Genomic DNA, 13,716 nt, shown 5'->3' on the forward strand with positions numbered 1-13,716 from the left:
ATGCTCGTGGTGGTCCTGGGGGGGGGGTGGGGTGGGGAGGGGAAAGGGGGAGTGTGGAGCCTCACAAGGACATCCCGGGGGTCCCGCCACCGTTGCGGCATAGCCTTTTCCAGTTGTGTGTGGTGCGGAGAAAATTTCATTACAGAGAGGCAGGGTTTGACAGTCCCACCCGGAGCAAAAGGCTGGGACTCAGCCAGGAGGGATCTGGCAATTTTAGTTTTTACAGGGGCTGTTGGATACTGATGGCTCCCATGGCTGTTGCTGGCTAAGAGGAATTAAAGGGAGACAGAGCTCAGCCGGAGCCGTGACTAGTTTGCAGATTTGGCAGTCTTGCTGTTTAATGACTGTAGTTGGGCTCGTTTGAAGGCAAAGGGCCGAACTCACGAAGTTACCTGTCATGCCTGTGAGCTCTGGACTTGCTCAGGCACCCGTATGGTGGCACTTCAGCCCTGGGCTTCTTGCCAGGCTGGGGGCTGTTTGGGGTGGGCGAGGGGACGTGCTCCCCCTCCGTGCCCCTGTGCTGGCCATGGGCAGCCCCCGGGGAGAAGGGGAGGAGGGTTTGATGGCTCTGTAGGTGCTGCTGAGTGATTTCGTGCTGGGTCCAGGTTACGTTGGTTCATATTGGCTCCTGCTCTGGATGCCACTTCCATGACATCATTTGGCTCTTGAAGAGTGGAGGAGGTGAGACACTTCTGAGCGATTATCTAGTGCAAATAGCCCATGGTAAATAGACTCAGCGAAGTATTGACACTGAGACTGTTTCTCTTCCTAATTTCCTGCTCTGGGTGAGTTTGCCAAGTAGCCAAAAATAGATGGGGGGTGTGGGGGGGTGAGGGAACCCAAAGCCTTCAATCCCAACCTCAAACCAAGACTTCGAATTTCAAGTCGGGGCATATAGCTACTGTCATCCAGGTAATTGTGTTAACAGTTAATGACTTAACTTCAAATGTGGGATCTTGGCCTAGGACTAATTTTAGGAAATGAGTCTCTATTTAACCTGTTTGTATTAGCTGGGGGATCTTCCTCCTGGACCAGTGCGCTGGTGTTCTTACCATTACACCGTCAAATTGAAGATCCCTGCTCTGAACGGAGTTAACTATCCTGGGACAAACAGCCTTAAAGAGACATTAAAATCGGTTCCATGTGGTTGCCTCTTAGCCGGGTGACACCCAGGATGGACGCCTTTCCGAGGTGAGGAGGGATGAACACAATCCCCGAAGGACTGATGCACCTCAACTGCGATCACCAGCAGTTTTCCCATGGGAAGAGCTCTGCATATGCTCCCTGTCCCCTGCCCAGCCCCTCCGCCCCACGGAGCGGGTGCTGCCGGGCCCTTTGCCTTCCTCTCCTCCTTCAGCACCCTCCCCGCTGGCCGTGCGCCGGGTGAGACCCGGCTCGGCGCGGGGGCTGCGTCCCGGCGTGCAGCAGATACTCTGCGCTCTCAGGTTGGCAAACTTTAACTAACAGAGCCCGTTTTTTATTAACCTGCATTTCCTTCTGGTTCCTCTATTACCTCTGCAGAAAAGAATCTGACCCCTTGCTCTCAACATCACCTTCTTTTTTTTTTTTTTTTTTTTTTTTTTTTCCCCCCATCCCTGCTGTTGCTTTGTGGTTTGGGTGAAACTCCGAAAAGCCCTTCTGAGGTTCCCTGTGCCAGCCAAGCGATCCCTCGGCTGTGTCACCGCTCCCTCCTGCCTTTGTACAAAACTTCTGAGAGAGTTTCGGGCTGGCACAGCAGCAGCGCTAAGCCTGTCATAGGTCCCTCTTAATTAAATTTGAAAACTGCTTGGATAAGAGGGCTTTCTGAGCGAGTCAGGTGCTGGGCCATGGGCCTGAACGACTGCCACAGACTAGCACTACCACCCACAGTCCTGATCCCCATGACATGTGTACAGATTACGGAGAAATCCCTCAGCAATGAGGCTGATTTAACTCCTTCGCGCTCTGGGGCTTTTGCACGGGGCTCCGAGCTGTCCCCAGAGCCTGGCCCTGGCAAAGGGACACGTTGGGGTCCTTGTGGCGCTTTCCCGGGGGGCTGGATCAGCAAATGGTGTCGGTAGTGGTGGCATAGACAGCACCTCCATCCCCCAGTGCCGCGGTGGAGGCGTGATGCCGACCTTACTGGGTATGTGCAACCTGCTCGGGGAAAGTGTCACCGAAATATTTCCTTTGGATGCGCCGCATGATGAAAGGAGGAACATCTCCCAGGCTGCGGCTGTGTGGCCCAGCAGTAAGAGGGAGGTTTAGTGTCCCTGTTTTGCCGAGAAGGGGTGGAAGGTGGACAGAATCCCGCGGGGAAAGCTCTGTGCAATGCAATGGGATGACCTGTTTTCTTCTGGGAAATGCCGTGCTTGCTTCACCCCAGCCCACATGGGTCCGGCTTCCCAGGAAGCGTGCCTACCCAGCCTGCAAAATGGGGCCACGCTCGCTGGGAAATACGAAATAAGTAAATAAATAGGCCAGAGCTGTGTTTTAATCCACCTTGCTGGAAGCAGACCCGGCTCTGAAATGGGTTTTGTGTTGCAGCTATGAGCGCTCTGAAGTACCCCCTTTTGTGCACCCACCTGCACTGGGCATCCTGCTTGTCGCCGTGTATATACGGCACGGAGCTGACCACACAATTGCTGGAGGCCTTGGGGTTTCTTTAAAAAGCAAAAACTTTTTCCATGTCCACTGGGAAGAAAAAAACCAAAACAAACTCAGTCAACCCAGTCCCCATTCTTTGGGCACCTGGATTCTACCTGGGAGGTTTGTTTTGCCAAATGGGTGTTCAGTGGTGTTGAAGCTGTGCCCAGCCCCTGTCCTGAGGTTTTCCCAGAATATGCACACTGGTTTTCAAAATTCAGCGCTTGCCTGGGATGGGTGAGAGCTGGAAAAAGCCAGGCAGGGCTGTGCACACGCAGGGCGATGCATGACTTTGCTGGCAGCAGCAATGGCTTTGCCTTCTATCGCTGCTCCCAGTTCTTGACTGGTGCTTTGGTCTAACGGCAGCGGGTGTTTGAAGCAGGAGGGAGAGGTGGTTTAGGAGGGACATTAAAAAGCAATAATGCAGCTTGTTGAAGTATATTGAAGCCTCCTTCCATCCTGGAGTTTTGCTGGAGTCAGGATTTTTTTGTCTCCTATTAAATCACACATTCCCAAGGAGCCTTTGAGCCTGGCGCACTGGGCACGTTTCAGAGCCAGGCCAAAACCAACAATTATCTCCAGTTTCAGGAAATTTGAAGCTGTGGTTAACAGTGTCTTCTTGAGGACTGACAGATGACACAGGTGGCTTAGCGTGCAGCCAACGCTAACCCTGCGTGTCGATGGCATTAATCATCTTGACAGGTTGCGGTGTGGCAAATTGCTCAAGGTGGGTCTCCTGGTTGGGAGGTCAGGGGTTCAGGTCTTGGAAGAGATTTGCGTGAGCACGGGCTTGCAGCCGTGCTGGGCCCTGCTCATGGATCCAACTTGCCGCGTTGGATTGGCCTGACCCACGGTACTCTGTTTCCTACCGTGGCTCGCTGTTGTTATTTCCCCAGGCGGTGGGGAAATCACTCTATTGCTTCCTGAAAAGAAATGGAGGTAGAAATTTTTATAGGCTGTTACTAGGTCTTTACCATTAAGTAAGGGCTGAGGGAATACTTTATTTGCTGAACAGTTGACTTTCACGTTTTCTGCAACTATTCCGATCAAATGTATTGAAAACCTGGGGCTCCCGCTGCCCCTCTGGAGGCAGTCCTGCATCTGTCCCCCCCTCATTCTGAGCCCAGCTCCTCTTTCATTCAAGCTCTGATGGTTTTGGGTTCATGAGGAGAAAGGGGAATTGTCTCAGCTCGGTGAGCGAGCCAACAGCCAACAGTTTTCCAAGTCTTGTTGGTAAGTCCTGGGACCTGCCAGCCCGAGGGGGTGTTCAGCATCTCTGTGTGACTGGAAAATCCCAGTCTCTCTTATTCTAGGGGAATGGGGATCACAAGCACGCAGGAGCTACTACCCAAATGCCTGAAGTAGGGAGGAAGGATATGTTTTGCCAAAGTGAGTCCCTGCTGTTTGAGTTCCTGGTTAGGATCTTGATATCATCTAAAAACCAACACAGGGAAGTAAACAATGAGTCTGTTTTTATTTTAGTTCTTTTTCTTTCTCCCATTATTTAACCTTTTAATTACTTCAAGAGTAGCTGAAACCATAAGTCCCAACAGATGTAATGATTTGTTTGCTGGAGAGCCTCTGCTGCTGGTTCCTTCCTGTAGTCCTGTAAAAGCTGAAAAGAGGAGGAAATATTTTTCTAAGGCAGCTGAAATGAGTCCTCCTTTGGCTGTTCACTGTAATAATACTAGGTGTGAAAAACCCTCTGGTATTTATGAGCAGATGTGATTCAGGAATAATAAAGACCTGAGAACCTGTCATACGATCATGTGGATCAATGAATCATCTGCCAGATATGGCAATTTTGCATATCAAGCTACATATCTGAAACTGATGCTATTTTTATGGTGTTGTCTGGTGGCAGAGGGACTTGTGGTCACTGCGCAAGTCCAAAGTGTCCCCAAAAGGCAGAGGGACCTGGCTGCTTTAGAGGAACTTCACCAGGAAAGAAACTTGAGTCGACACGAACCACCACTTACTGCTGTCTGCAGCTTTGATGAGGAAATTTATATTTCTGTTGAGCCATGCAGAGAAAACAAATATCACCCCCCATCAGCTGCCTTCAAAGGAAACGCCTCCCTGCCCCTCGGTTTTGCCAGCGGCGGAGCAGCAAACGTGGCACCCACGTGTCGTGAGAGCCCCGGGAAAAGCCGCTCGTAGCCCAGGTCTGCAGGAGGGACCCGGAGGAGGCCGGCGATGGGCAGCACCAGCAGCCACCCCGCGCCGGCAGCCCTGCGCCTCTTGGGCTGCAGCTTAACAAGATCAAGGGATTTGCGTTCCTCAGCCGGCACTGGTAGACAGCTGCTGAAATGCTGTTACCTGGCCTGTCTTCGTTTCACATCGGCTAATGGCTGACCAGGGGCCCGAAAAGCTTGCTGTTGCTTTTACAAAAGCCTTTCCTTGCTGCTTGTCTTCCTTTCTGCGGTTTTCCTCCCGTGCTTTCTCCCCTTCCCTCTTCCGCTCTCCCTTACTTGAAGTTCAGGGAAAATATGTGCAGCCTTCCCGAGAGAACATTTTGGCATAGTCATAACTTGTTAAATACTGTAATTAAAATATTTTTCTCATTAACTTGGAAATAATGTTTCTTCCTAAATTATACCAGAGGACTACTTTTTTTTTTTTTTTTTTTTTTGCTAATTGAGTTGCCAGTTTCAACAAAACTGCTTCAGAAAATCCTGGAGTTGTGAAGCTGTCCTTGCTGGGTCCCTCAATCTGCTTCCTGCAGCCCCTATCATCTGCAAAACAGGGGGAGGTTGTCAAAGGTGATTTTTTTAAAAAGGGTGGTGGGGCACAGCTCAGAGGTTCATTGTGAGCAGATGTATCGGGCTGTGTTTGGTCTAATAACGTCTTCTGGGGTTTCCTAGTTTTCCCAAAGTGATGTGAATCCCTCGGGGGTCTTGGTCTGGGGCTGTTGTGTTGGGAAGCCAAGACTTGTGAGTTCACTGCTGTCGGGGTGCTGCTGGAGCCCTCGTCCTCGTGGGCTGCCCGCAGTGAACCCCCGCAGCAGTGAAACCCCCGGCTGCAGAGGACTCGCTCCGTGCCCCGTCCTCTGCTGACTGCACGGCACTTTCTCTCCTGCATTTAAGCTAAAGCAGCAGCAGGACCCAAGAGTTCACAACTGCTGGGACTTGCATGCAAAGCCAGGAACAGTTTTCAGTGGCCTTGGTGATTTTCTGCATGCTTACACATTTCCCTCCAGGGATGCAGAGTGCTGAGGAGGAGGTTACCCACAGGACTCCTATAAAGGGCTACGGGAGCTGAATTCTGGAAGTGTAATTTTCTGCAAAAGAGCTATTGAGGAGTTTTTTTGCATTAAGCCTAGTGCTGGTCTGGTTCTGTCTTGGTGGCTTTCCAAGCCTGTCGCTTTAGACTTCTTGTCCTTGATCAGGTGCCGAGGTACAAGAAAGCTTGTGCAAGAGTCCAGGGAGCTCGGCAGGGTGGAGTACAGTGGCTGGGTTCATGCTGTGCACTTTGAGCATCTTCTGAACTTGGCTGTGGTCCTCGAGGCTCTCTTTTGAGCCCTGGCCCACATTCAGCCCATTCATGTGGAAGGGTCTGTCGCTCCTTTAGCAGCTGGTGGAGGCTTGTTCCCTGTGGGAGTCACTCCACTCCACAAACTGCTCTTCTAGCCGAGGGCTCCATCCCACCTCCCACTTGCTGCAGTTAAGGTCGGTAATGCCCAGGGGAGGTCCTGGGGACTTCCCTCACCTCCTAAAAGAGTTCGCTGTTCGATGCTGTTAATCCTGTTTTAAGAAAGTCTCCTTTTAAAAACCCCCAGATTTCTTCCCTGCACTTGCAAGTTCCCAGGCACTCCTAGTGCTGAGCTGCTCCTCGGAATGTGGACGGGTTTGGGTCTGCGTGGAGCCGGGTGGTTTCAGCCCGGCCGTCCCACAGGCTCTTTCTTCCCCTGGTTTTCAGCATCCCCCGTGAGCCAGGGGCGAGGGGAGATGTTGGGTGCTCCCAGGGCTCCCCGCAGCCGGCGGGGTCTCTCCGGTTACAACCCCAACAAAGCGCCTCGTTCCGCTCCTCCGACAATTATCTGTCCACGGATCCCAGTTGGGTGTTTTCTGTCAAGCTGGTGATTGCGGTTCAGAGCAAGGACAGACTTATGTACACATCACCCTGGCAACGTTTAGGTAAAAGCCTCTGAGAAGCACTGGGGTGCATATTATGGGCTACTGCCTTTTTCTGCTTGTGCGCATGTGAGCTTTTTTCCCCGACACTAGCCCGAGGTGCAGGGAACACCCGAGCTGGTTTAATTACCTTCCCTGCCTTGTGCTTTTGAAAATCTCTACCTTATGTGGCACTTTTGATTTTTTTTTTTTTTTTTTTTTTTTTTTTTTTTCCCCCCCCTCTTCCTTTTTTGGACTTACATCTGTTGCAAACCCTGTTGCGGATCTGTGCCCCAGCGTGAGCTAACCCCAAGCCAGGGTGCAAGCACGGTGGACCTGGCTCAGGTTGGCTGATGCAAACAGCCCAAGGGCTTTGTAAGGAGAATGGGTGGCCCCTGGATTTACCGAGTGTATCACTGAGGTTAATGCGGCAGCATCTGGAAAGCCTTCTGCATGAGACTGCTTGAATGTAACTCGGGCCAAACTTGTGACAACCAATTTAGTCATCTGGAATTGAAGAGGCTGATCTAACTTGATAAGCCAATGCAGCAGCCTTGGACCTTTATTTTAGGATGGGATGCAGGCTCCCAGCTCTCTCCTTTGACTCCCGAGGGAGGCAAGGCAGTAGCTGGAGCAAGTGACTCCCTTGCCTCGTGAGAGATGCTCCTCTCCAAGGAGCTGACAGAGTTTGGGACACTGGCATAAAAGGGTAGCATTTATTTCTCTGCTTGTATAATCATTTTTGATGAGGGCTTTCTGAATATCCGTGGGGCTTTTTGAAGAGGACGATATAAAACCTAGTAAATGTTGGGCATAGTAAGACTGGGTCACTTCAGTTGGGCTAGAGAGGATGTTTTACTGACCTGTTGTTACTTGAGAATTCTCAAATAATCTCCTTAAACTTTAATCTAAGTGTGCCGATGGGTTCATTAACTTCAAGGATGTTCTTGTGTGCTGCTTTCTGAAGCTAATCAAAATTTTGAGACATCTTTGGGCTTCTGTCTTAAAAATCTGATGCCATGCTAGACTTCAGCAGTGCACTGGAATGCAGAGCCTCCTGATTTTTGCTTTGCTGCTGGTGGTCTTCAGAAGCCCTGGGCTGATCGCTTCATGTCTCTGTATTCCTGTTTCCCCTTGTGCAGAATGGGAATATTGCCTCCTGCCAGCACAGGTTACAAAACGTGTTTAATGTTATTTTTCCACTTGGGAAATGAGTAAACCCTTTTGTGCATTGGTGTTATTTGTTGTCTTGGGCAGTTTGAGTAAAGGCATTCTCCAAAGAATTGCTTTTTGGCGTCCTAACACATCGCAAAGAGGCAACATGTTCGGTCTTGTCTCATGCACAGTGTTTGCTCATTGCAACCAGCTCCTGGAAGAGAGTGTAACCAGTGCCCCGGGCACCCTGAGAGCTTGTGGCCAGGGCAGGCAAAGGTGTTTGAGACTGAGAATGAACCAAAGAGTGCTTGCTTGGGCCTTGCACCTCATGGCGAGGTCCCTGATTCTCAAGGGGTAGATTGTATTAAAATCGGTGTGCTGGTTTTCCTCGTTGCAAAGATGCAGAATTTGGGAGAATATCAGTTAAATCAGCTTCCCCTTCTCCCCCGCCTCTGATGTTGCATCTTGGGGCTTTTATATCCGTATCCATGAGCAATATGTTTTGTGGGTGCCAACGGCAGATTAGCTGATGGAATTTATTAGCTCTGGTGGAACCATTTTTAGGCAAGATGTTTTTGCAAACAGTATTTCATCATAAAGCACTGCTGTCAATCACCTGTAGGCGAATGACTCTCAAAAACCCAACCCTAGATTGAAGGAAATGATAAGTAGTTCTGCCTGTCCTAAAAAAATTTTTTTTTTTTTTTTGTCTCTTTATTTAATATGTTGCTGAGTAAATAATTATTGGCCTTCTGTACTGCAGAATGGGTGTGGAGGGTCACCAAGCGTCTTGAAAATGGTTTCAGTTCTGCATTCGATAGCAGAGCCAGATGTTTCCATGAGCAAACAGGACTGACCACGCTGCATTCCTCCAGCCTGGTTGGCGGGTAGGTAGTCAAAGGCAAAAATGCACCTGAGCTGGTGTAGGAGCTCTCCCCTGGCTGGAGATGGGAGCTGGTGGAGGGAGAGCCCTGGCCACAGCTGGGTCAAACCTTCACCCCTGCAGCGATGGTGATGGATGGACCTCGGCTGGGGCTGCCGTCCTTCAGGGCCAGATCGAAAAGCAGAAAACTGGGATTTTTCCCATGGTTGCACGTAGGGAGTAGCTCTGATTTTCAGTGGGAATTACTGAAACAAGGTGGCTTTTTCTGTAGCAGGGACCAGCCGTGAGCTGTAGTCTGGGAACGGCTCCTCCTTGGCAGTGTTGTCTTGGCTGCGCAGCTGGAGATTAAGTCTTTAATTGGGTACAAGGCATCAGAACTTAAATGCTAATTTACATACCTGACATATCAATGGCAAATATTTTAAGGATTGACTCAGTACAGAAGCAGTACCTGAACGGGGGTGAGTGGTAAGAGATGATGAGGTGATGCATCTCTCCAAGAAGGTGTTCGATACATGAACGTTCCCAATGCCAGGAAACACAGAGAGACACCCAGGGCTGGAAACAGCCATCAGCCAATTTCACACTGGAAAATAAAGTGTGTGGAGTTTTTTATTTGGGGTTTAATTGAATGCTGGACCAGCTCGTGTGGAGGGGGAGAGTAAATTCTCCATCCCTTGGAGTCTTTAACGAGAGCAAGCAGCTTTCTGCAAGACCTGCTGTCATTGCAGCACGAGCTGCTGATCCCTGCACAGGAGCTCACCGTGTGAGCTCCCAGCCTTCGCTGCCGAGCAGGGCCCTCCTGGCCACGGCAGCTGTTGGAAAACCATCTCCCCGGGGAGGCTGCGGGTCCATCCTGGGGGCCAAATCCCGCCCCGTGCCAGGGCTGCAGTGACTGTACGACGGACCGTTACTCAGGGCTGCCGTTCTCCAGGAACGGGGCTGGATACGGCTCCCAGCCCTTCCCAGCCTCCTGACAGCAGCTCCTCATCTCCAGCTACTTTCACCACCTCCACTGTTTCACTGCACTGTCACTTTTCTCGCCTCCTTGTTTTCAATGTTTTCTCCGACAGTTGCTTTTTATAATTGTGTATTTTTTTTTTTTTTTTTTTTTCCCCCCTCTCTGTTGCTACCTGTTCTAGCCCTGAGGCGCTGAGCTCGGAAATGCATTCACTGGGGTTTGCCCTGGCCTGTTGCATACATCATCCCGCGGAGGATGGTGTGCATCTGTTTGGCATTTATTAATCGTTGCAGCTTGACAGAGTTTCTTCTCCTTCTCGCATTTTCTTTTCCAAAATTATCTGCTTAAAATAACAGAGCAGCGATTGGTGGTGGGGGGGAGGAAACGATGTTCTTCATGACCTTGTGTGGGCTTCTTGGGTGCACGTACTAAACATGGTGTTTGGAAACTTTCTGTCTTCAGAAATTCTCAGGGATGCATGCGGCGCCCATCACCCTGCCCCCTCGCAAAACGAGAAAGGTGTGGGCTGCATGGGAGGATTCATGCGATGGTGTCTTTTTTTCTTTGCTTATCAGTTGAAAATGAAGTTAAGATTAATAGGGGCCAAGACTTGTTACTGCTTAATAGCTCCCTGGGCATATTACCCTTCCCTGCTACCGTTAAGAGAAAAATCAGCTTTTGCCACTGACTGCCTTCAGGTGACCATTCGGGACACCCCGGTGCCTGATTTGTGAAGCTCTAGAGAAAATGAAGCTCCACTGTGACATGGCTCCGCTCCCCGGGGCTGGCACGCCGGGGGACTGTGGGTTCTCTTCCAAAAACCCACGGCTCATCTCTGCTGACTTCCCCAAGCCCTGCCTGCCCATACCGGCACGGCGAGGGCATAAATGCAAACAGCAGAGCCTCAGAGGTCTCCTGGTTCGGGTGGTGCTTTGCCTGTGAGATGCGTTTGATCCCAGCTCCCTCTTCCAAAGGTAGAAGTGTTGCACAACAGCACGCTCACCAGTTAAATGGAGACTTCCCACCTTCCCTCTTCTCTGGAAATATTTAGCTATCAGCCAGCTAAGGGCAGAAGGAACTTGTTTCCACTACAGTGTTTTTTTCCATCTACGCGTAATAACGTCTTTAGCTGTATGTAATTAACTCAGAAGTGATAGGCTTGTAATTACCCAGCAGAAGCCTGTGAAAAGGATTGCGTTAGTCTTTATCGCGGGAACTTTATTAACAAAGATGTTCTGGGCTGTTTTGGGATAAGCCGAAATGTCTGCGGTGGTGCTGGAGCCGGGCAGAGCCCTGGATGTGGGCAAGGGCTGTCGGGGGGCCCTGGCTCGGCCCCGGCACCAGGACTTGCAGCAGATGGCTCCAGTCGTTGGTTTGCTGAGGTCCTCTGCTTGGGGATGTCTCTGTTTTGGAGGATCATCTGGGACTTCAGTCTATGCTTCTGATCTTCGCTCAAAAGCGTTGGTTTCTCTTGTTTCTCTCTGTTCATGGGTGTCGTTGGAGGGGTGAGAAGGAGGAAGCCTGTGGTTAACTTGTGGAAGCTGTGCTGTGAAGGAAAGACTTGTGAAATAACCACGTGACATGAAATGACTGTATAGCTCTGGAAATTAATATTTCAGGCTTCTCCTGTTTCAATATGATGAAACTATTGCAAACTCAATATACGTATATCGAACATGCTGTAAGAATGCTATTAAAGTACTGTGGTTCTTACCTCATGGTTCCCTCAATGGGGGAATAAGTTTAATGGCTCTTTTTTTTTTTTTTTAGAATGCGGCTCACATCAGTTTGTCTCTATTATCACTCTGACTGGGAAAGACTAGTTGAGTTGGTCAAATGGAGGTGACTCAGAGCTGAACTCGTATGCCAGAGCCTTCTTCAGAAGTTTTGAGACAAATAAAATCACACAACATGCCCCTGGGGATTAGGCCCTGAATTGACCTTAGAGGTTGATGTTATTTGAGGGAAATCTGCAGCCTGCGATTTGCGAGTGAGCAGTTTCCCCTCGAGTTTGTAGCCACTGCGAGGTGGACGGAACGCTGGGAGGCAAGGCACACCCTGGATGCTGTAATGCTAAAGGACCAACACCCTGCAGCGGAGAAATGGAATTATTGAATTTTGCATCTCAGCTGCTTGGGATTCGCTAGAGGTAGCTCTTGGCCATCTTCTAGAATTGTTCTTGTGGTTTGAACCCACAAGTCTTGAGCGTTTAATGGATGTTGTTCCACACCACACGCTTGCCTGCCTTTGAGTCCGCGAGTGGCTGGAGACTTCTGGGTGCTCCACCACCACCCCCTGCTCTGCAGGGCTCGTGGGCAAGTTGTGCTGCCCGCTCCAGAATACAGACGCTGGATGAGATGAGAATTGCCTTTTAGGTCCCACTAGTGACCCGTGTGTCATCTGATCGTGTCAGTGACTTCAGGCAGGGTAGTGCTGTGCTAGAAGTGGCTGTCTTGTTAACACCCGGGGATTCCTGTGACTTGGAATATCGAGGTGGTGGGTAACCAGGTTAATAAATGTAAAGGTAATTGTTGAACAAGAAAAAAAAAAAAGTGACACTGGTTACATAATTTATTTGGTAATTAATTATTTTTTTTTCCCCTGTCATTTGAGTGATTAATAGAGGAAGAATTATTCATTGATTAGGGCACTGGTCTACTTCTTTGGAAAAGGAGTTTGTGTTGTTCCCTGCCACGGCTGTCTTGTATAGATTGGGGCAAGCCATTTCAACTCTTTATGCTCCTTGTGTTTTGAGGCTAGTTATAATAAATTCAGTAAGTTCTTTATCTCGTGGGATTAAAAATATGTTGTCACACACAAAGCTGAACACTGTTCGTATTTAAGAGTCAATATATAGCAGTAACGCTAACTACAGTGAAACGCTTCAGTTTAAATAGGTGTTTTGAATAATAATACTTAAGATGCTGCAAGCATATATTAAGTGTTTTGTATGAAGCTCCTCTGCAGGGGGTGTGGGGACAGGCAGCATTGTCTTCAGTTTGCAACAGAGAAAGTGAATGCAACCTATCTTGCGCTATCACAAAAGATCATAATGAGCATTAATAGCTCTCATTTCTAAACAGACATAACAAGTTCAACACTCGCTTTTACCAGAATGATTATCGTTTGGAATGGGCTCTTCATCTGCTTCATCTCTTGATGTCTCCCAGTCAAGTCTGGGACTGTCTTCCCGTGTATGTTGTTCAGTCCTTGCTGTTGGGCTTGGCGCTGCGGGATGCTGACACATGCAGAAATTAGAAGAGAGCCTGAGACAGGGCAGATATACTCCCTGGTTGAGGGAACGCCACGTTAAAAGGAAATTTGTACCACTGAAACCACAGGACTCGTCTAATAATTTGGAGTCCATGGCCATGATAATCTGCTGCAAGGTCCCAGACCTCTCCAGCCACCAGGACTCTGCATCCTCACCGCCTGGCCATGCGCTGCAGGGTACCAGGGGGGTTCTGGATCTGCTGGAGCCTTGCAGGTAGCCATGGCCCCACAGCTGAGCGGGGAAAATGCACTTCTGCATTGCAAAGAAAATTAAGCCCTTTAGGACAAAATTCTAGCAGAATGCTTTTTTGATATTTTTACTCCCTTTTGTTGCCTGCACAGGTTGGGTAAAATTCTTCACTTCTGTACCCCTTAATTTTAACACATCTGGCTCTTTTTTTTTTTTTTTTTTTTTTTAGGTCCTGGAATCGTGAGAACTTCCAATGACTTGGCAAATCTCTCTGAATCACTGACGTTTTGCTGCCACCTCCACCCATGCCTGTCCCTTGCTTGCTCCCTCGCCGGGTGTCAGTTCGCCAGCCTACGTGCTGAGAAGAAAAGTTAAAAAGGTAAAAGTCTGTAATCTGATTCCGCAGTGACCTGTCTAATCCTGTTCCCCGGTACAGTGAGAGCTGAAATACTTGTACTGCAAAACAATGACTTGAGGAGACTAGAGAAGGAAGATGAGAATCTGCAGGGATTTATTT

General features: G+C 49.4%; 1 long non-coding RNA gene across 1 annotated transcript in view; it reads left to right on the plus strand.

The window, feature by feature from the left end:
- The first annotated feature begins 13,434 nt into the window (after positions 1-13,434).
- LOC116964075 overlaps positions 13,435-13,716 on the plus strand; it is an 80,150-nt gene continuing 79,868 nt past the window's right edge. The window contains exon 1 of the long non-coding RNA XR_006166299.1: positions 13,435-13,578. This is a non-coding gene — a long non-coding RNA (uncharacterized LOC116964075). The remainder of the gene's footprint in view (positions 13,579-13,716) is intronic.

Source organism: Tyto alba, unplaced genomic scaffold (assembly GCF_018691265.1).
Source record: "Tyto alba isolate M040663 unplaced genomic scaffold, T.alba_DEE_v4.0 Super-Scaffold_39, whole genome shotgun sequence".
Lineage (NCBI taxonomy): Eukaryota > Metazoa > Chordata > Aves > Strigiformes > Tytonidae > Tyto > Tyto alba.